At 37.3% G+C, this 25,218-nt stretch overlaps 1 non-coding gene across 1 annotated transcript; it reads left to right on the top strand.

Moving 5' to 3' along the window:
* The first annotated feature begins 22,312 nt into the window (after window positions 1-22,312).
* Window positions 22,313-22,419, top strand: LOC141722190 (small nucleolar RNA R71). Its single transcript, XR_012575214.1, has one exon. It is a non-coding gene; the product is annotated as a small nucleolar RNA R71 (small nucleolar RNA).
* The last annotated feature ends 2,799 nt before the right edge of the window (window positions 22,420-25,218 follow it).

Genomic DNA, 25,218 nt, shown 5'->3' with positions numbered 1-25,218 from the left:
AACCCTCGAATGAATATTCAAAATAATATTCATTAATAAATTAAGCGGAGTCATAAGCCCTCGAATGAATATTCAAAATAATATTCATTAATAAAATAAAGTTATCGAATAAACCTTATTTGATTCATAGTTTTAAAAACTATTCATATATATATATAAATATATATATATTATACTCGGGAGCATCGACTCCCGGTTTTAGAAAAATGTTCACCTTTGGGTCCCCTATACTAAGGGTATATGCAAATTACCGCTTATCTCTAGCATAGGTATTATCAACTGAATCAACAGATATATGTATCAAGATTTCGAAACATGCATGCATATATACCATATCACATGCTACAATATATCGCAAGAATTTGCTAAATAACCATTAGGCATCTATCACAAGATAATGCATGTACAAATGTATACATCACAACAACAGTATAACGGATAGAAAACTTGCCTGGGTGCTCCCGGATAGACTTAAGCTTAGAGTGGGTCCGATAACCTATGAACAACAACATAAGTCGGAATTAAACCCCGGTCGCTTAAGAAACTAGACTTTAACCATTTAGAATCCTAACGTTCGCTTTCGCGCTTAACGATTCACTTAAGTCGCTCGAGTACCCTCGGCTCCACCATTTTTAATAAATTAACCATTAAGAATTTTAAAGCGATTCTTTCGCGAGTACCTTACTAACTGCCTAATACACTTTACATAAATGATTCATACTCCAATTAGTCCTTTAAGGTCTTTAACCTATGTTTCAAAGTAAGGCGAGGGGTAATGGTTCGGTCGCGAAACGTCGTTACTTAAAATGGTCGTTTCTCCTAAACCGTACATCGCAATCAAACGAACTACATATCAAAACGAACTATCTAATCATGGCAATGGTCAAAACCTAGCAGTGAGTTCACGGGTCCTAATGTTAAGAACAAAAATAGTCTAAAGTAAATCAGACATTACGACGGCTATGTTTACGCGATTACCCAAATTTAAACCACTCCAAATCAACTCACAATCAACCCACAATCACAACCCAATCAAAACTCCATCCATACTTCACCATAACAGCCCCAACAACTCAAAATTATCAATTTATACTATTCTTAAATATGAATTTAAACTACACTTAAGTTCATTAATCAACAATCCAAGAATTACCACTCCAAAAACTTCACAAAACTAACTAATCTCTACATTCACAACAAACAAGCCTCTCAAGAATTATAACAATAAAACTAAACCTAATTACTCAAATAAAGTTAGGGTTTGGAGGGTTTTTACCTTCCTTGGAGAGTGGAGAATCAAGTAATTAGCTTGGAATCACCCTTAAAAGTCCTTATCCAAGCTTAATCTAAACAAAAACTCAAGAACAAAAATTTTAGTTCTTGAAAAACACTATTCACCATCTTCTTCCATGATTTTTATGAAGAGATTGTGAATGATTTAGGAGCTCAAACTTGTAGGATAGCTATATCTATGCATAAGGAGTCTTGGATAATTACCTTGCTAATTAACAAAGCTTGAAACTAGGATTTTGATTTTTTTCTCCTTGAAAATGAAGGAAAGCCGAGAGCTTGATGAAGAAAAGGGAAGAGCTTTTGTGTTTTTGTGATTTGTTTTGATTTTGCCTTGGTTGGTTGATTTTTGTTTTGTTTTAATCATTTTTAACCATGAAAAATTGTGTGGTTATAAATCAACCACACTTCCTTCCCTTATGTCATGCTTTGGTCATCATGTGATGTCACCCTCCACACTTGTCCTCTTCTTGTTGGTTTGATGATATCATCATCACTAACCTCTTTGATTAGCTTCTAATTACTTGGCTAATGATCGCTGATCTGTTATACGGTTCGCTTAACTTTCGTTTTCGTTTATCGTTTGAGGGATCATACCCGGGATCTTATTACTTGGGTTTCCTTAACCTTTCTCAATACATTATATTCCTTTTATGATCCTCTCTTATAATCCTTGAATTTAAATCCTTTTTATCCTGTTACCTTATACTCAATTCTTTCGGTATCTGGTGGATTTTCGGGAAAAATCAAAGTGTTCGGATTTGGATTCTGACGATCTTTACATACACTTATAAACCACATAGAGTACTAATAATATCCCAGAAGATCAATAAAAGAACCCCTACATAGTGTGTCATGAAAAGTTTTCTTATTCAGCATAATCAGCAAAACACTATTCATAAGGGTTTCAAAAATTCCAAAAATTGGGATTATTACATGAATCATCGTTAAAAACTTCTTTACTTGTTTTTGACCCTTGAACGTTATTATCCTTTCGTCAGGCGTCTTCACCATTACCTTCTTATTTCGACAATCTATCTGGGCATCGTGCTTAGATAACCAATCCATCCCTAATATAACGTCAAATTCTCCTAACTTAAATGGTATCAAATCTACACAAAACTTACTACCAGAAATATCAATCTCACAATTCCCACAAACTTGATTAACAGATACACGTTCTTGATTTGCTAATTCCACAGTCATTATTTCATTTAAACACTCAACTGGACAATTTAACTTACTAACAAAATCTTGTGAAACAAACGATCGAGTTGCTCCCGAATCTATTAACACTTTGGCACATAAAGAATTCACATTAAGCGTACCTGCCACGACATCCGTATCCTGGATCACATCCTTCACCGACATGTCAAAAACTCTAGCCCTTGGAGTCTCATTCACTGCTGGGGTAGATCCCATAATCCTTAATGCATTACTGACTGGGGCTGATGTCTTGCAATCCCTGACCATATGTCCTGGCTTTCCATATTTAAAGCACGTAAATCCAATGGCTGGAACCTTTACTGCTGGATTCCGGATAGGCTGATCCTTACTTGTTGATTCTCTTGATGGCTGATTTCGGCACTCCCTCGAATAGTGCCCTTTCTGGTTGCATTTGAAACATACCATATTCAACTTATTACAAACTCCTCCATGCTTCTTTCCACATACTTGACAATCTGGAAAAGTTAGTCTCAACTGATTTGGCTGATTTGTATTAACTGGACGGTTGCTCTGGCCTCCGTTCCCTGCATTCTGTTTCCTAAAATTAAAATTTCTCCCTGGCTGAAACTTGCCCTTCTTAAAACTTGGAAACTTCCCTGGTTGTGACTGACCCTCACTTCCCTCAACCTTCCTTTTATTGCTTTCTTTCTCCTTCTGGAACATCTCACTCTCTGTCTCTGCGATCATAGCCTTTTGTACTACTCCTGCATAGGTATCCAATTCAAAAATGGCTACCTTCCCTCTGATCCAGGGTTTCAAACCTTGCTGGAATCTTTTAGCCTTCTTCCTGTCAGTATCCACATACGACGGTACATACCTTGACAATTCCTCAAATTTACCCTCATAATCTGTTACCGACATGTTCCCTTGCTTTAATTCTAAAAACTTCAGCTCCATATGATCCTGAACAAACTGAGGAAAATACTTTTCTAAAAACAACTCCTTAAACCTTTCCCAAGTAATAACATCTGTACCTTCCAATGTCTTCACCATCTCCCACCAATAGGTGGCTTCATTCTTCAGATAGTAACTTGCAAACTCAACCTTTTGTTCCTCCTTTACTTTCACTAAGGCAAATGCCTTCTCTATTTCCTTTAACCACACATTTGCTTCAATTGGCTCTAAGGAACCCTTTAATTCTGTTGGGTTTACTGCTTGAAAAGTTTTAAAAGTTACCTGGGGATTGGTCTGCCTTTGTTGTTGTTGTGCCAGGTGAACTGTTTGTTGGGCCAAGATTTGAAGAATCTGGGCTATTGCGGGGTCTATGGGTCCTGGGTTCACATTTGGGTTTGTATCATCTTGGTTGTTATTGTTGTTGGTTTCTTCATTCTGGGTGTTGGTGCGGGTATTTCTTCTGGGAGGCATTTTCTGTAAAGAATCAAACAACTTATTCAGCTTCTGAATCAAATCTTTATATAAAAGAAAAGTTTTGTAAAACAGAGGTATCTCTTTTTGAAAACAGTTGTAACTAAGTAAATTGCATGCTTCTTTACAGAATATAAACAGTCATGGAAAACAGGGTACATGGTATCACAGGGGTATAACTGGTGCAATAGATAAGGTAAGGTAAAACAGGTGCAATAAACTAAATGACAGTGCTGGAAAGGAAAAAGGTAATGATATATATAGATCAAAAGTTTTAGGTAGCACAAGCGTAAAGACGTTTCGGAAGTAAAAGCAAAAGGGTACAACAACCTACTCACTAGTCATCATAGCAAGTCTATAAAGACAACTCAAAAGTCTACTGATACACACTACACACTACTGTACATACTACATAACCATAACAACACTGCTCAACATCTCCATCTCTAAATCTCTGGCTCATGGCAAATCTGGACCTCCAATCTCCTCAAGCTCCTCTAGAACCCACTTAGCCCACTCTACTAAGAAATCAGGAGTGATGTCCTCATGTGTAGCCTCAGCAATCCTCACAGCAGCTGCTCTACGAAACACCTGGAGCCTCTCCCTAAGTCGCCTCTCACCACTCCCCATCTCTCTGGTACGCATGATATGCAATAACTCCTGGATCTGACCCTGTAGGAATCACTGCTCCATAAGGCAAGCCTCAAACTGATGATATGGGACAGGATAGGAAGAGAACTGGAAAGGTACTCCTGTGACTGAATGACTAGTAAAGCCTGAATCAGCAGGTGGGGGTCCTCTGACAGGTGGCCTCATGCCTGGAGGTGGAATAGCCTGCAATGGTACGGGCTGCAACACAGGTGGAGGTAGTATAGCCAACACTGGTGGAACAACAGGACGTGGATCCGAAGATGACACTCCAACTGAAGGCTCTGAGTGATCAGCTGATACGGGAATAAAAGAGTCAGCCATCGCTGCTATCTGAAATCATATCGCAATATCAGAATCTTGAACCATAACGCGAATTACACTAATACCTGATATACCGAAGCACTCAACCTCTCGATGTTCTCTCTTTCTATTCCTTACTTCTAATCCTAACCCTCTACCCATTCCCGTCAACCTAGGCTTGTGTCAGTGACTTATAACCTGTAGCTCTGATACCAAACCTGTGGCGCCCTCCAAACCCGGGTCAGAAGTTTGGGGTACACACACACACACACCTTATTTATAACCTGCTTATAACAATAATAAAGATAACAATAATATGCAGTGACCCTATTTACCAACTACCACGGATCGCAATAGGTTAAAGTATGCACACAAGCCACACATCTACTTATATTACATACCGTTCAAATCCCAATCATTCAAACTCAAACTGAGTATTAAACTTTATTACAAACTTTTATAGACTTAAATTATTCCAAAAGAAGCCTACTAGCTCAGCTTTCTCAACCTGAACCCCTAACTCTCGCGCTGGACTGGGGATCCTCGTTACCAACTGGTTCCTTTTTAACTGGAAAGAATATAAACAACATCGCACAAATGAGCTAACTAGCTCAGCAAGTCACAATGACAAAACTGAGAATAATGATCATCAAGAGAACATGATTATGATATTAGGTAAACAATGGATTATGATTTAGAATTGGATATTATACTTTTAATTTAAAAACCAAGGTTAGGCTGCTGATCAGTCACGCTCTAACCCCGAGCATGGCATACAACATTGCTCTAACTAGGATCCAATGCACACATTAGCCTAACTTGACCATTATATGGTCTAACCACGAATCTGGTCCATAATTTTATAAAAACAATCCAATTCTAACATAATAACAGAATAAGCAATAATAAACAATAACCAGAATCATTAACAACAATGAGTGTTTAACAATGAAAGGGTTTCAATCCTTGTAAGGATCAATAAGGTAATTTCAAAGCTTGGATGCTGGGTAATGAAAGAATTGGATAACAAAGGAATCAATGTTTTAGGGTTTCAAGGATTTGGTCTTTCAAAGCATAAGATATCATGGATTGAGTATATAAGTAATTCAGTTCAGCATTTGGTATTTAGTTTGTATGTATTTGTGGAGTAGTATCGTAGATTCGTGGTTCGTGTTTGGGTATACAACAATCAATGGTCTAGAAAGAATCAGGTTACAGCTCAAGATCAATAACTGGAATCAGGGTTTAGGTTTCTGTGCTTCAAAGCACTTGCAATATCACAGGATTATCAAGTACTACAATATCTCGAGAAAGTTCAGAACACTTGCCTGGTACTAGCTTACTATTCTGCCCTCGCTTCCAATCACAATCGTCTTACTCCTCAACTACCTGTTTCCCTTTCCTACGCCTTGCCTCTTCTTCTCACATATCATAAACATCTATCAATAATCGACTCATAGAGTTCTATTCAACACATACTTCTATCTACCCTTCGTTTTACCCAAATCCGATTAACGGATTGAAAGTTATGCAATAATCAAGTAAACACCGAATATATAGACTGATAGTCAATCAACAAGTCACATATAGCACATAATACATCACGTAATCAATGATATATTATTTATAAAGAAGTCTCGGGTCATAAATAGGCTTTCGGGTATTTAAAATGATTTTTAAAACATTTTTCGGAATTAGAACGGGTCGTTGGATCAATTTTGGGTTAATAAACAGGGTTCGGTTGGCCAATTCTGGCTCCGAAACAATTTTATACTAATTATCGAGCCTTGGAAATAATTTAGAATAATATTTTAAAGCTCGAAACTATTTTTCGGAATTTTTAAATCATTTTTAAGTAATTATATCTAATTAAATAATTAATTAAAATCAATTAATAATTAATTAAATCAATTAATCAATTAATTTCCAAATTAATTGACCAATTAATCGATTAAAAATTAACAAAAATTAATTAACTAATTAATTCAGATTTATTTCTGAAGTAAAAATAATTTTCGGAATTAAAATACTAATTTTTAGAATTTTCAGAAATTAAAAACGAATTTTTTTATAATAAAAATAAATAGGAAATATGATTTTTAAACATTTTTAAAACAGGAATCCAATTTTTGCAAAGTTTGGAAATCTGGGGGACCAAACTTCATCGTTTTCAAAAGTACAGGGACCAAACTGCAATTTTGCAGTTCCAGTCGCCGGAAAAGTCTGGGGTGGCCGGAGAACTCACCTCCGGCATCTTCCCACCACCATTACCTCCAGAATTAAACTACACCACACCAGGAACCTATATCTGCAATCAAAATTTATCAATAACCCCAGACTTGGCCGGAATTTGATCAAGAAACTCGCCGGTTTCCGGCGGGTTCGACGTAAACTTCAAAACACAACTCCCTTCTCTATAGACCTCGTTGATTCATGAAACTTGTACGACTAGATTGCAAATTTCACAGAGAATACAATACACTATACCACAACATCAATCTATTTCAGAATAAGAAACCCCCAAATTTCAATTAAGAACATTCATACGGGTTATAAACCCTAATTTTAAAATTCGAAAATCAAACTCAAATTTGAACATGTTATTGAACTCCAAATCAGACGTATAATATATCAAAATCATCAGGAAAACAAGCTCTACAACATGCAATCATCAAATCATACAAACAATCATCCGAACAAAAATTCATATTTTTAATAAATTTAATTCGAAAATAAATAAATTTCCAGAAAATAAACCTTTGATTCTGTAGTGAAACAAAGCTCAGAATCTGATAGAACACTTCAAATCCTTCGTTTTGGTTACTCAAGCTTTGAAAACAGAGATCGGTAACGCCTTTGTTTGGCTGTTTGATTCTTAGAACAGTTTATGTAATTAGGGTTTTTCTCTGAAAATTATAGAATTAACTATCTGCAAATGATTTTGATACGAAATAAAATACGGAAAAAGGCTATTTATAATTACGGAAAATTAGTATCCCGTTGGATCATTCCGCATATAAAACGGTACGTTTATTTATAAAAACTAATCCAAACGGTATCGGTTTTCGGGATAATTATCCAAATCAGTACAATTTGTACTGCGGTCTTGGTCTCAGCGCCTGGTTACACGTACTACGAAGTGATAATTGGGATAGTTTAATAAAAAGCTCCCGTTTATCGAAAATACGGGTTTTATTGATTTACCGAAACGAATATAGTATCGAAAATGTTGCGCCGGGACCCGCGCTGAACAAACCGTACGCCGGATCGAAAAAGTCGAAACATGGAATATGCCCGGAATATTACAATTAGGTTAGGAAGAAGTTCTCGGAAGAGTTTCGGGTTCCAAAAACATAACAACGGATGACGTCGATTGGTTCCCGTTTTTATAAAATAGATTTTAAATACTCGGAAAAAGATTTTATAAATTTCATATGATCCTTATAAATCCATAAATCAACATAAAAATAATTAGGAAGATATGACAATTATCTATATTTTATTTTGGACATATAAAAATTAAAATACTCAATTAATATTATTTTTGAATATCCAAGTACAGATAACATTTAACAATTAACTCACAGAATAGATACTGAACTCACATAATAATTATTTAATAGCAAAATAATTACACGATATATCCCGGATATTACAGGTTCTGATGTGGGAACCTATACCTATTCATCTTCATCAGATTCATCCCTTAGAATAATCCTTCTTTTTCTCCTTGGTGGAGATCTAGGAACAGATTTTGCTCTTAAACGTTTGGGTCCAGATGTTGTAGTAGATGGTTGTGGTTGAGAAAATTGTGCAGGTTGGAAATAAATTCTGATGGTTGGTTGTGGTTAAGGTTGAGAGGATGGAGCTGATTGTGTATTGGTTGTAGGTGCTGATGGAGGTTGAGATGGTGCTACATCAGGATATATGATACTGTATGTATGAGGATCAGCATTTACTAAGAACTGTTTGACTGATTGAGGAACTTGGAGGGGTCTCAGTATAGTCTTCTTATTATCAGTAGAAAATAAGTCTGTGAAAGTCCTTTTGTGTAGCTTAAAGGGATCAATTGTCTCACTATAGTTTTGTGGTGTATCAGGACAACAGAAAGTATAAATAAGTTGACAAAATCTAGCAAAATAGACTATATTGCTATCTTCTTTCATCCTATCACCAATAAACTCTAAAATAACACTTGCATAATCAAAATGTGTTCGATTCAAAAGGGCATACTCAATTTGCTGACTCACCATGGGTATAGCATCAAAGTTTGAACAAATGTTGGCAAAAGCTTTTGTAATATAGTCAAAGAAAAAGCTCCACTCCCTCCTGATGTGGGGTCTCTTCAATTGTCCCAGCTTTGCCAAAGACTTTTCATAGCCCAGATTTTTCATCATTTGTTGAAGTGCTGGCTCCTCAACTGATGAATTGAAGGTGCAATCTTCTGGCAAATGTAGTGCTTGTCGAACAGTTGACAAAGTCACCACATGCTCATCATCCCCTATTGTAAAGATAATACTTGGGGACCCAGCATTTCCACCATCATCATAAACACCAGTCCTCCAAAATTCCAGTATTTGTTTGCCTGAGAGAACCTGGGGTTGGGTCAGTGCATAGCCTATTTCACTTCGAGCAAGAAAGTCTTGGACGAAATGAACTCCTGAAGGAGCATCGTCCTTAGAAAGAATAGCCATGTAGTTATTAGGAACAAACTTGGCTCCATCATAGATTAGATCTTTGGGTGCCATTTCTGTAAAGAAATCAGTGAGAAAGTGTGTGTTCACAAGGTGTTTGTTAAAATGCCTGTAAGAAAGTCCGTCAGAAAATAGAGAGTAAAAGAGACAGAGAGAGATAGAGAGAGAGAGAGAGAGTAAAAGAAATAAGAGATTAAGTAAGAGAGAAAGTAAAATATTTGGGTAATCTTTTGTCTCTAATATTTATACTCTTTCCACTCAACGGCTCTTTGGAAGTAAAACAGACACTTTACACATGTCATCCAGTAAATAGTCAAAGCAGTAGTTAGTGGGCACGGGAAGTAAGCAGTAATTATTGCTCACATGCTGTTACCAAAACAAACATGCAACCCATAAACCAAATGATTATCACTGTTTTTATCTCACTTAATTATTTTCTGACAAAATATTACTGTTTCAGTAACACTAAAAATAAGCCAAGTAATTAAATAATGTCACGTAAGCATCAGAGTTTCCATCAGGATTTATATCAGAACTTGACTATTATCAGAATTTAACGGTCATCAGAATATGGCTTCTGTACTCAAAAAGTGAATGTCTGTTCCTGTGATTCTTCACATAAATACTGGCTGGTTTCTTCAGAGTTTAATCATCAGAACTTTCATCAGAACTTGTCCTCAGAATTTATGCAAATAATACTTAACTGTTTGTCAAAAATAACTTAATCACCACAGTTATTTTCATCATTCATATGGAGTGAGAGTGTGTGCATTTGCAAATGATCAGAAAATGATTAAAGTCTGATAAACTCCAGTATATCTTAGAAATAAGGCATAACTAAGAAAAGTGCTTAAAATCTGTCTTTAATTTTGAAATCTACTATAGAATAAATTTATGCAAGAGTCCACCTCAATTGTTTGTGCTCATTTTATGCATCTTTTGACATTCTTCTTACAGTGGCTTCTCAGTGTAAATGAGTCACAACTGCTATCTGAATTTATGCTATTATCAGAGTATTTCTCCAGTAATCAGAGAATGTAAAAAGTCACCAAGAAAAATTTATTTGCTTTTCTAATGCATATAACTTAATACCAGCAATGCACTTGGCTCTTCCCTTTCACACATTTACTCTAGATCTCAAAGGAGTGCCTGACTTCAATTTTTCTTTTCTTTTGTTTTCTTTAGATAAGTGGGGCTTATCAAGCATGTAGTTCGCATTAAGATTTACTAACATCATAATTTGACATATAAGAAGCAAAAATCTAGTTTGTGACTTACTAATAAGATACACAAAGTAAATTTGACTAAGATTAAAATCAGAGTTTGCTTGTGTTATGGATTTCCATATAAATAACTAATTCAAACATGGAATACACAGTTTATTAAAGACTATTAAGACAACATCTAACAAATAATCCTCATTGGATTGAATAGTCATAGAACATTCAAAACACTATCAGAGTATATAGAATCACATCAGATAACAATCAGTATTTAATATATTACAATTTAAGCACAGATTACATGGAGATAAAATAATCTGTAAACACTGATCATAAAGTCTGATGCATGAGAACAAAAACTAAGCAGATTTTGAGAAAGAATCTGAAACAATTCCAAGTTCATTTACCAATCTTTTAAAAGTAGCTTCACATAGTGGTTTTGTGAACATATCTGCTAGTTGTTGATCTGTTGGAACAAAATGCAATTCCACTGTACCTTCCATCACATGTTACCTTATGAAATGGTACCTAATGCTGATGTGCTTTGTCATTAAGTGTTGAACTGGATTACCTGTCATAGAAATAGCACTTTGATTATCACAGTAAATGGGTATTTTAGAAAATTCTAACCCATAGTCCAGTAACTGATTCTTCATCCAAAGAATCTATGCATAACAGCTTCCTGCATCAATATATTCTGCTTCTGCAGTAATATATTTTGCTTCTGCAGTTGATGTGAAAATTGATTTCTGTTTCTTGCTAAACCAAGAAACCAATCTGCCTTCAAGAAATTGGTAGCTTCCACTAGTGCTTTTCATGTCTATTTTGCATCCTGCAAAATCTGCATCTGAGTAACCTATTAGCTTAAAATATGATTCTCTAGAATACCACAATCCTAGATCAGCTGTACCCTTGAGGTACTTGAAAATTCTTTTCACAACTATAGTGTAAACCCTAAGCTGTGTTTATATAGTACACAATTACAAGATATCTTATAATTGATATGGAATATAATTATGTCTCCTAAAATATATCAATCAGATATTATCCTCTACAAGGCTTCTAGCCTTCTAACTCTTCATGCATATCTTCTATTGTTTTAGTCACGATCATTTCCTATAAATCAGCTGCTTTCCTTATATGAAGTATCCGCATTTAAGTCCTGATATAAATCCTGAAGGCCTTAAGTTCTGATATAAGTTCTGACTTCAGTAAGTCCTGATTTCCAGTAAGTCCTGATATTAAGTTCTGAAACTAAACACAACAGATTAGACATGACATCTCAAATATATCTAACATATGGTATAATAAATGTAGTCTTTATACTGAATAAATAAAAAACCAAGTACGAAACAAGAGTATAGGTTCACAAATAAGAAAACTAGCATTCAAAGTTATAACTTAAAATAAAGAATCACAAGAATAAACTAGATCCTCTTCGCCTTGGTTAAATTGTGCTATACGGTCTTCTTACGCCTTCTCCTTAAGCTCGGGTACATCTTGTTATGAAAAATGATCATAAGTTATATTTATATAGCAGCCCATGCTGATTAGAAGTCCAGCAGATCAAAATTGGAGTAGAATCAGGATTGTTGAAACCCGGTCTGGCGCGGTCGTGCGCTACTACAGCGCGGGCGCGCTGACCTTCTGGAAAATCTTCTTTTTCTTTTTGCTTGGATGGTTTGAGTTGGCGATCCACGATCTTTTATTCAAGACACCATCCTAACACCAAATTAGCATCAAAACAATGCCAAATCACCTGAATCCATGATATAAGCCTGAAATGCAAATATACTACAAAACACATCAAAAACATAATTAACTTGAGTATAAAACATCAAATCAAGCCTTTATAGAGCATTCTAAGGGGACATAAATGCCACTTAACAATCTTCGAAAGGAGGGCTGCTGTGTTGGTTCATCAAGATCAGAACGTTCATCACAATCAGAAGGAAAGCTTTAGTAAGGTAAACATCTATTCTCCATAATTATCTGTTCATTATACATAGATCCTGAGGCAGGGATTAGAAACTTTTTATTTTTCCGTTGCATTTTTATGCTCGAATCCATAACACCTCTCACTCATGTCACTGTCTTCCCTTAATCCTAAGAGTGATTGAACAACTACTAAGTCATCTACACTTGTAATAGCTTTGGAAATGTCAAGTTTTTATGTAATGAATGTCAACGGATGTGGAATATCCGTTGAAGGTATAGTTGTGATTGTCATTGGATAATTGATGAGAAGCATATCCATTGAAGGACAATCACTTATCAACGGATGATGGATATACGTTGATGAAGAAGAAAGAAAAGTAATAGAAGTTAAAACTATTATTGAGTCTGTGGGGATTGATTTTAGATTTTGTTGCATAGACTCTTCAACAGTGGTAGAAAGAAACGACAAGTGATCCTACAAATCATCAATTAGATGATGATCACTTGTTGGAGTATTTGGCTCCTCCATGAGTTCGAGAGATAGAGAATCAAAAATTGATGTAGAAATCATATCCACATCTAGAGAAATGGTTGGAGAGTTATGTGTGTTAGGAATATGTTGTGAACTTGATGATAAATTAAACAAAACACTGTTAGGCACAAAGGATGCGTTAATAAATCACACAAGTATACGCGTTCGCAAGTAATATAGAATGATTTCTAGTTCGTTCCCACAGAGTCTCTGATTAATTATATTTAATTAATACTTACTCACCAATGTATGGTTATTCTTCAATGTCAAGACAATAACAATTAAGGTTGATTAACTAATATTAACTACGAGAATTAAACAGTTGCATTAACAATATTAAACACAGATGAGATCCTAAATTCATTACTACTTCATTCAATAGTTATTGTTATTACCCTTAGCATGTAATGGTGATGATATTAATCGAACAACACGAAACTGATAAACGCCAACTTTCGTTATACGAATACCATTCTACCAAACATCCACAATTAAGATAGAAGTTGAAAAGGCATCAATTATGTTGAGACCCTATATGTCTACAGAATTTGACAACATAACAATTTAAGCGCAAATTATTTATTATGATTACACAGGGCAAGTAAAACGGTTAGAGTTACCTATTAATCATGCATACAATACATGAACCTATGCTAGCATGGCAAGTTCTAAATCTCAAGATTCACTGTCGCTTCACAAGAGATTAACAAACTATCTTATATGTTCGCGACGCACATAAGACGAATAAGCACAACCTATGCTAGATATCATACAATCACCACATACCAAGGTATTAAATAATTAACTAAAAAAATCCATAGTAAATCCGCTAGAATCCCATGATCCCAATTAGCCCATAATAGAACTCATTGTCACCATGGGTTCATATGAAAGCATGATAATAACACAAAAATATAAACTAATAAAAGTACTTAATAAATAACAGAGTACGTCACAAGAGTATTAAGGTTCAAAGAGTAAAGAAAACTAGCATCCACTATTACAACGAATTAAAAGAATCACAAGATAAACGTATGCTTCCTCTTCTTCGTTGTTGCGTGCTAAAATGGTCTTCTTGATCTCCTCTCCTTGATGCTTGTTAACTTCTTCACTTCTTCTGAAAAACGTCTCCCTAATAGGTTTATATAAGAGTCCACAAGAAATAGCATTAACAAAAGCCCAATTTATATTGAATTAGAAAATCCGGAATCTAAAATTCCGACCCCAAGCGGCCGCCTCCAATCTCCACGCGGGCGCCTGCTCTCCAGGCGGTCGCTTGCTCTTTCCAGGCGGGCGCCTGCATGCCTTCTGGAAAATTCTCAAGTTTGCTTCTGATTTTGCTGAATTCTTCGAACAACTCCTCGAGACTGGTTCCAAGTACTTCCCTAGGCTTATTTTGATGAAATTCCCATGTACAAGCAAGTTATACCCTGAAATGTAAAAACATTCGAAAACGCGTTAAATACACAAAATACTCGAGTTCAACACACCAATTCAAGCCGTTATGAGATGCTCTAAGTGGTATAAAATGCCACTTATCACACACCCAAACTTAAATCGATGATTGTCCTCAAGCAGCACAGATTCAAACTCAGAATAAAATATGCATGAATACAAACTACATGAAATGCAGTGATCCACATCGCGATGACTAAACCAACCAACACATGACATATCAACAAATGCAATTAGGCGACTAAAGATCAATCAAACCACGTAAGCTAACATACAACTAGAAATGTGGTGTGTGCGAATGCTTAACAGATATGCTTCGAAACTAGATCAATCATCATAACTTAATTATCCTCAAGGCAATCACAAGATTATACGAAGAATATATTCTAGACACAAAATGACTTATAACACTACAAGATTATCAGAGTTTATTACGGAATCATGCTTTTTATTCAACACAACAAACAAATGCTTATTTGATCGTGCAATGAGTGAGGTCCACCAAAGACTTATGCAATGGTATCCATTTAGCGAGCGTTAGGTTAGTGGATCCCAGACTATAAAAGCCTTAGGTCACTAGGCATAAAGTCCCCTAAGAACTTAATAACTCGAATACCAAAGAGCTCACTCGTGATCAATTGTGCATTAAACCATTTTTTTTTCTTCTTTTCTTTTCATTTTTTCTTTTCTTTTTCTTTTTCTCTGAGCAAGTGCGTTTCACTCCATCTTGTTCAACCCTAGACCACTCGTATATAATACGAGTCGGCTACTAGCCATTTGACGCCTAGCCATAACTAGCAATGAATTCCAATTTTTACTCCAATTTTATCTTTTCATACCTTTTATCATTAAGAGCCTATCATACATTCTAAGTATAAGCAATAGATTAACCTCAAAAACCATCAAACCATGACAACAATCTAACCCTTAAGCATACTCTTAGACTTAGTGAAATTACAAGTGTTTTTAGCACGCATGTCAACCTAACAAGATTCAACATCACTTTAATGCTATCACCACACTCGCATCAATATCTTATATCAATCGATAAAGCAACACAAAGGGATCATGGAATATGCATGAGCTATATGACATGATAAATAAAGCTATAAAATAAATAAAAAAAACTATATGGCAAAAAATATGCAACTATATGAACTAAACTAATAAGAAAATGCAACTACATGACACACACACAAATATGTTCCTTAACTACCACCCCCAAACTTAAAATCTTCACTGTCCCCAGTGAAGGTAATAGAAAGGAACACAGGGTATACCTACTCAGAAGAATCATCATCATCATCACCCTCAGAGAGTGGAGTATCAGGAGGTGGATAAGTAGAATCCTCACCAAAAACGGGCCACTGGATGTCAGCTCCAAGGCCTCTAAATGCAGTCCCAAGCGCTAGGGTGAGCTCCTGCGTAAACCTACTCTGCGACTCATACATCGCATCTATCCTCCTGGAAAGCCTCCTGTACTGGACATCAGCCAACCCCGAACAAACTCCTCTCTGGCCTCTCGAAGAACCTGCCTCCCCCCGGGCCTGACTTGGCCTAGCCATAGTGGCACCAGCTGCTGGACGTCCTCCCGGGAGGTGATATCCCAAACCATGTGACTCGGGCTCTCCACCCGTCCACTACTACATTGCATTCAACGTTCCTGAATCAATAGGAGCGGCACACATATCCAACTGCTCATAAGAAGGCCACTGGAGTCCAACTGCCTTGCACAGCTTTGTGATAATAGAGGCATACGGGATATTGTACTGCGACTTCCCCCTTAAAAAATTCAAAATCCCTTGGTAGATGAACTCACCAAGGTCCACATAATACTCCTCATTCAGAATCCCCCACAACAACCTGGCACTCTCAACTATAATCTCATGTGTATGCAAAGAGGGAAGAATATTAGCACAAATAAATGCATTCCATGCATGAGCATACCTGTTCATGGCGACAGCAGGGAAAATACGATAATCGTTGGATCCCCTCTTAAACTTCCATACCGTGCCTGGCTGACAGAAAGTAGCAATAATCAAATCTGAGTCAAAATCCTCAGGAGCCTTTTCGTTCTAATTCTCCTCCTGGGGTTTCCTTTGTCGCTGCCCAATAACACGGTGAATCGCCTCGGGCTGATAATCAACAGTAAGCCCACGAACAACAGAATACCCATTCTTGTCGGCCTTGGCGTTTGCTTAGAACTCGCGAACAACACTGATCGGTACAGCCTCAGGTGACTCACAGAAAGTAATCCACCCCTTCTCAGCAATCATCGACAACAACTCACCATCCCTCCCCGATGGAAAGAACCCCCTCTCCTTCATAATCGGCTTAATCAGAAGCTTAGCATACTCCTCCTCAGCAGCCCTATCCACCAATCGGGGTCTCGCAGCAGTACTCCTTGAGGAATCAGCAGTCAGAATGGTGCTGCTACTCTCTATAGTTTGAGATCTCTTTGGGGCCATTGAAACTGAGAATAAGAGTTGGAGAGTCATATTTTGTGTGTAGGAAATGTTTTGAGAGTTGAAAGTATAATGGATGATGTATGTATGAGGTTGTATGTATATATAGGGTAGGCTTAGGGTTAGGGTTAGAAATTGATTAGGAGTGGAATAGTGGCTAATTTGTAGGGAGAATTCGTGGGTAATGGGGTTTGTGGTTCTGTGTTTTTTTTGTTTTTTTGTTTTTTTTATAGGCTGAAACGAATTTTTCAAAACTCAGGTCCGCAGGAGGTCGCCTGGTACCAGCAGGCGGGCGCCTGCAAGGTCTCTAGAAATTTTTTTCTACCAATCATTTTTCTGAATTTTTTGGGTTTTTGGATAGAGTACTAAATTCTAAGGACTATGGTCTCATATCTTGGGTTGCCTCCCAAGAAGCGCTTCTTTTACGTCATTAGCTTGACGTAGAGTACTGTGATGTCTTTACAACAAAATGACACTAACCACTTAACGGTTTGCCATATCCCCATAATAGTGCTTTAATCTCTGACCATTTACTTTGAATGCTTGGCCGGGATCGTTCTCAAAAATCTCCACCGCTCCATGTGGAAACACAGTTTTGATGATAAATGGTCCAGACCACCTTGATTTCAACTTCCCATAAAAAAGTCGGAGACGAGAGTTGAATAGAAGAACTTGTTGCCCCGACACGAATGACTTAGGAGATAACTTCCTATCATGCCACCTTTTTACTTTTTCCTTGTACATTTTATTATTTTCGTACGCTTGAAGTCAAAATTCATCAAGTTCATTTAACTGAAGCATTCGCTTCTTCCTAGCTACATCTAGATCAAGTTTTAAATTCTTCAATGCCCAATAAGCCTTATGCTCAAGCTCCGCAGGTAAATGACATCCCTTACCATAGACAAGTTGAAACGGGGACCTTCCAAGTGGAGTCTTGTATGTTGTTGTATAAGCCCAAACAGCTTCATCGAGCTTCAAAGACCAATCTTTCCTTGACGGAAAAATGACTTTCTATAGAATGCGCTTGATCTCTCTCTATTAGACACTTCAGCTTGACCATTAGTTTGCGGATGATAGGCAGTAGCAATGCGATGATTCATATTGTAGCGTTGCATCATAGAAGTGAACTTACGATTACAAAAATGCGACCATTCATCACTTATGATAACTCGTGGTGTTCCAAACCTTGTGAATATCTGCTTATAAAGAAAACTCAACACTACCTTTGCATCATTAGTCGGTAGAGCCTTAACTTCTACCCATTTTGAGACATAATCGAATGCCAGCAAGATGTACAGATTATTGCAGGACGAGATAAATGGTCCCATGAAATCGATTCCCCAAACATCGAAGGCCTCAACTTCAAGCATCATATTTAAAGGCATCTCATCCTTTCTGGTAAGATTCCCAACTCTTTCGCAACGATCACACTTTAAAACGAACTGATGTGCATCCTTAAACAACGTAGGCCAGAAAAAACTTGCTTGAAGAATACGAGCTACTGTCTTTTCACCACCATAATGTCCACCATAAACTGTGGAATGACAGTCTCGTAATATCCCCTCCGTCTCATAGAATGGGATACATCTCCTGATGATCTGGTCAGCTCCTTGTCTAAACAAATATGGTTCATCCCACATGTACCACTTCACCTCATGCAGAAACTTCTTCTTTTGAGCCGCATTCATATTAGGAGGCATTATATTGCTAACAAGATAGTTCATAATGTCTGTGAACCATGGCTTCTCCTCTTGAATTGTGAACAACTACTCATCTGGAAATGATTCGTTGATCAATGTCTTATCATGTGAAGTAGAATTGGGATTCTCCAATCTAGAGAGATGGTCAGCTACTTGATTTTCAATGCATTTTCGATCCTTGATCTTTAACTCAAATTCATGTAGCAAGAGCACCCAATGAATAAGTCTAGGCTTCAAATCCTTCTTTGAGACCAGATAGCGGATGGTAGCGTGATCAGTGAACACTGTCACCTTTGTCCCAAGTAGATAAGATCAAAAAAATTTCGAAACCAAAAACTATAGCCAAGAGCTCCTTCTCAGTAGTGGTGTAGTTCAGTTGGGCTCCATTTAGCATCTTACTAGTATAGTAGACCACATGAAAGATATTAGACTTTCGCTACCCAAGAACTGCTCGTACTGCATAATCACTTGCATCACGCATCATCTCAAAAGGTTCTCTCCAATCAGGTGCCGTAATAACTAGTGCATTGATTAAACTCTTCTTGAGAGTCTCGAATGCTGTCAAGCATTCATTATCAAATTTGAAAGGCGCATCATTCTGGAGCAAGTTGCACAATGGCTTAGATATCTTAGAGAAGTCCTTGATGAAACGCCGATAAAAACTAGCATGACCAAGAAAACTACAGATTCCTTTCACAGAAATAGGTGGCGGAAGATTTTCAATGACTCCCACATTGGCCTTATCCACCTCAAGACCCTTACTAGAGACCTTATGCCCAAGAATGATGCCTTGCTGCACCATAAAGTGACATTTTTCTCAATTAAGTACTAGATTGGTTTCCACACACCTTTTGAGCACCAAACAGAGGTTATTCAAGCATTCATCATACGAATGTCCAAAGACGGAGAAGTCATCCATGAACACTTCGACATTATTTCCAATCATATCAGAGAATATAGCCATCATGCATCTCTAAAAAGTGGCAGGTGCACCACATAAGCCAAAAAAAACTCTTCGAAAAGCAAATGTTCTGAATGGACAAGTGAAAGTAGTCTTCTCTTGATCTTCTGGTGCAATGCATATCTTATTGTAGCCCGAATAGCCATCCAGAAGACAATAATATTCATGACCAGCCAACCTGTCAAGCATTTGATCAATGAATGGAAGAGGGAAGTGATCCTTCCTCGTGGCTTTATTCAACTTTCTGTAGTCCATGCATACCCTCCATCCTATGACTGTCTGAGTGGGGATGAGCTCATTCTTCTCATTTGCTACCACAGTAATACCTCCTTTTTTAGGTACACATTTCACGGGGCTCACCCAAGAACTGTCAGAAATAGGATATAAAATTCCTGCATCCAGCCACTTTAGAATTTCTTTCTTCACTACTTCTTTCATGATAGGATTAAGCCTTCGCTGTTGCTCAACAGTCGGCTTGCTACCTTCTTCTATCAGAATTTTATGCATGCAGTATAAAGGGCTAATCCCTTTTATATCTGCTATTATCCATCCGAGGCCGATTTGAATTCTCTCAGAATCCTCAAGAGCTTGTCATCATCACTACCTGAAAGGTCAGCTAAAATAATAACAGGCAAAGTAGATGCTTCACCTAAAAAAGCATACCTCAAGTGTTCAGGCAATGGTTTAAGCTCCAAAGTAGGTGCTTCCTCAATAGATAGTTTGAGCTTTCCCTCAGCATTCTTGAGATCAGTATTACCAAGAGATTCAAATGGCATGTCTAGCTTTCGTTTTCAAGGAGAAGCATTTAGATATTGTAACTGCTCTTTGCCTTCCTCATCATCACTGTCAAATTCCCCCAATAAGGTTTTTTCTAAGGCATCAGACCTTAGTACATGATCAAATTCTGAAGTAACTGCAGAATCAATCAAATCCACGTTGAAGCACTCCTCATCTTCTGTAGGGAATTTCATTGCATTGAACACATTGAATGTCACATCCTGATCTTGCACCCTCATAGTAAGTTCACCTTTTTGCACATCTATCAAGGTACGGTCTGTAGCCAAGAAAGATCTTCCCAAGATTATGGGAATCTTCTTATCTTCCTTGAAATCCAGAATGACAAAATCTGCAAGAAAGATGAGCTTGTCCACCTTTACTAGCACGTCCTCCACTAATTGAATGATCAGCCAATTGTAGAGACATATAGGTGGGCTTCGGATTAGGCAAATTCAGCTTTTTGAAGATAGAGAATGACATCAGATTGGTGCTTGCTCTCAAATCACAAAGGCACTTGTCGAATGATAACTTGCCAATAGTGCAAGGAATGGTGAAGCTACCTGGATCCTTAAGCTTTGGAGGTAACTTTTGCTGCAGCATGACACTGCACTCTTCCGTTAGAGCAACGATATCAAGATCATCCATTTTCACCTTCCTTGAAAGAATACCTTTCATGAATTTTGCATAACTAGGCATTTTATCAAGAGCCTCAGCAAAAGGTATGTTGATGTGAAGTTTTTTGAACACCTCCAGAAACTTACCAAATTGCTTGTCCAGCTTTTGTTTTTGCAATCTCTTAGGAAAATATGGTGGAGGATAGAGTTGTTTCTCCCTTGTATTACCCTCAGGCAGAGTGTGTTCAACAGTAGTCTTCCTTGGTTCCCCTTATTTCTCCTTTTGCTTTTCTTCTTCATCTACAACTTCAGCTTCTATATCTTTTGCTTTTTCAGCATCAGCAACTTTTCCAGACCTTAAAGTGATAGCCTTGACTTGCTCCTTAGCTTCCTTCCTGCCGGGCACTTCAGTATCGCTAGGAAGTGTGCCAGGTTGCGATTGAGCAAGGCATTGGCTATTTGTCCAATTTGATTTTCCAAGGTCTTGATAGCAACAGCTTGACTTTTACACAACAGCTTTAGTTCCTCAAAATCAGCACTAGAAGGTGGAGCAACACCTCCTTATTGTGGATATTGTTGCCTTTGAGCATATTGCTGAGGTCGCTGGAATCCAGGTGGATTGAACTATTTACTTGCAGCTTGCTGATATGGTTGTTGAACAGCATTCTGATTATTGCTCCAGCTGAAATTGAGATGATTTCTGTTATTAGGATGATAAGTAGCGGGCACAGGCTGTTGCGGTCTCTGAAAATTGTTCACATACTGAACAGATTCATTAACAAGAGAACACTGATCCATAGCATGAGAGCCTGTACAAAGCTCACAGAACATAACTATTTGATTGACTCCATAGCTGGCTAAAGAGTTGACCTTCATAGACAGCGCCTTGAGCTGCGCTGCAATAGCTGTAGCTGCATCGACTTCCAAAATACCTGCTACCTTCCCAGTCATCATCCTTTTATTTGGGTTTTGATACTCATTTTCAGCCATAGTCTCAATGAGATTATAGGCCTCAGTATAGCTCTTGGCCCATAAGGCGCCTCCAGAAGCTGCATCGAGCATGGGCCGAGATTGGGCCCCCAAACCATTGTAAAAACCAGTGATCAGCATCCAGTCAGGCATACCATGATGTGGACACTTTCTCAACATCTCCTTATAGCGCTCCCAAGCTTCACATATAGTTTCTCCTAGTTGCAGTGCAAACTGAGTAAGAGCACTCCTCATAGCTGCAGTTTTGGCCATTGGATAGAACTTTACCAGAAACTTTTATGCAAGATCTTGCCAAGTAGTGATGGACCCGGCCGGTAAAGAATGTAGCCAGTCCTTAGCTTTGTCCCTCATAGCAAATAGGAAAAGCCTCAGCTTGATAGCCTCATCAATATCACCATTTTATTTGAAAGTACTACAGATCTCGACAAAATTCCTGATATGCATGTTGGGATCTTCAGTCGCAGCACCTCCGAAAGAAACAGAATTCTGCACCATCTAAATAGTCCCCGGCTTGATTTCAAAATTATTGGCCTCAATAGCCGGATGAATGATGCTTGACTGAATGTCATCAATTTTAGGCCGAGAAAAGTCCATAAGAGCTGGATCAGCTTGAACTATACGATCACCCATTATTTCAAGTTCTTTCTTTTCACTCTCTTTATCCGAATCTTCAAAAACTATCCTCTCCGGAAAATCAAGAGTTGTATCTGTCTCCTCAGCTTTATCCAGAGTCTTCTTACGAGTGCGAGAACGTGTTTGGATAAACGCTCGCTAGAGTATCTGAAATAAAACCGAAAGCAATAAGTAACAAATCTTAATCACTGAATCCTAATGACCAATGATGGCAGGTACATAAACTAAACAAATTAACACCGAGTCCCCAGCAGCGGTGCCAAAAACTTGTTAGGCACAAAGCATGCGCTAATAAATCACGCAAGTATACGCGTTCGCAAGTAATATATAATAATTTCTAGTTCGTTCCCACATAGACTCTGATTAATTATATTTAATTAACACTTAGTCACCAATGGGTATAAGTCTATGGGTTACTAGCTAATCACCAAACCTATACAATCTGATTAACAAATAATAAAGAAATGTATCTAAACCCCTTTAACACTAACCAGGATCCTTTTAGGTTGAAGTATGAAAACAAGAACCACTAACTACTTTATTACAAACCAAATTTAAAATATTACAAACTCTTTTTATTACAAACCATTGTCTAACCAGTTTTAAACCAATTCATTTTTTTATTCAAACACACACACTAACTATCTACACTCCACCTGTTCGGGCAACTCAAAGCTTTCTTCCTGGATTGGGATCAACACCTTAGGTATGAGAGGATCCCGAGGCTTGGCCCGCTTCTTTACCACTCAAGTCCTGATGGGTTTCATGTTCCTTCTTAACTGAAAATAATAAGGTGAATAACAACAAAAAACGGGTGAGCCAAAAATTGCTCAATAAGTCCGCAAAGTATAAACAGTGTTAAAGCAGTTTAAATGAATCGATAATCTGGGTATATCTGCAAAGATATAACCCCACGAGAATAGAAAGAAGGCCACTGTTGGCGAGTACAAATGAATTAAACTGGACACAAGTTCGCATCTATCTCCTGCTGATCAGCCAGGATACAATGCAGATCTATATCTCCCTATATAGATCCAGTCGGGTACCAAGGCTCTACGACCCATCTCAAGGATCTGGTCATGTCCCGGTCCTTAGGATTAAGTAAAACTTAATCCCCAAAATGTCACTATCCAGTCCATAACGTAGAAACCGGAACAATCGGTATGCTTTGATATATTCTAATCACCAGAATATACCAATATATATGAGTAACAATTTGAAATATGAATAAGGAATTCAAAGAAAAGGAAACATCAAGAATCGAAATGAATATGAACAAAAGAATAACAAGTGTGTATTAGTGTTTATGAACAAGAATTAAAAGAGTGCAAGTATGATAAGAATCTGAAGAAATATCACTATTCTGAAATTAGAATAGGGGAAAAACTTGCCTTCTGAGCAACTCACTTCAATTATATCACCTTCATCTACCACCGACTCAACATTCCTTGCTGGCTTAACTTCTGTTAGAGAAATAGATTGGTTTAGTCATTTCGTACTTCAATTGCGTATTGAACCGAGTTCACATCGTTCCTATTGTCTACCCATGCACTTATGATTGACTCGTATATTATATATTAGCAAGTAAAACTCGATTAACCACATAATACACATAAGCACATAAGCACATAATCATTTTTGTAACACCCCCAAATCCGGGGTCGGAAATCCAGGTTGTCACGAGTTCCATTTCCCTTATCAATACTTAATCTTAACAGTCAACCAACTAATGTGCACTGTGACCCCACAATATACACACACACCACAAGTTATAGTCTCAGAGATGAATACCAAAAATAACACAAGTCATTTTATTCCACAATTATAAACCATTTCACCTTAAAAAGGGTTTCTGAATAATTTACCTATTCTTTGCCATTATTACAATTCATAAATATACATAAGTCTGGTACATCGAAAGTTGAAAGCCTAGCCTATTGGTAGATCCTAGCTCAGGTACACGGCATCAACGCCTACAGGAAACTGCGGGACGTTTCCTATCCGCTCGCAAATTGGGCGCTTGATCCTGTTCATCTTCTTTATCTGTTGTTGTGTGATGAAAGAAGAAAGCAAGGGTGAGCAACAAGCCACCGAAATAATATGTATAATAATTAACAATATATGAGCATTCTCATAGTACTCAAGAAAGTCTTGGTTAAGAATAAATGAACCAAGTTGATATCTTAACGCGACCAAGTCGCAAAATATTCAGTATATACATACATATATACTTTTCACAATCTTTGAAATCCTCTGACATGTATAATATACACAGAGTTCCAGTTTATAACTGTATAAAAATATCGTTGCAAGGTGATCTTATATATCTAACCTTATCTCAATGTTTTTGTGAAAATCTTTGTCATGCATAAGATAATCATTAACCAGATATAAGTTGAAAAG

The sequence above is a fragment of the Apium graveolens genome, chromosome 4, assembly GCF_009905375.1.
Source record: "Apium graveolens cultivar Ventura chromosome 4, ASM990537v1, whole genome shotgun sequence".
NCBI lineage: Eukaryota > Viridiplantae > Streptophyta > Magnoliopsida > Apiales > Apiaceae > Apium > Apium graveolens.
This window is presented reverse-complemented; position numbering and strand designations above follow the sequence as displayed.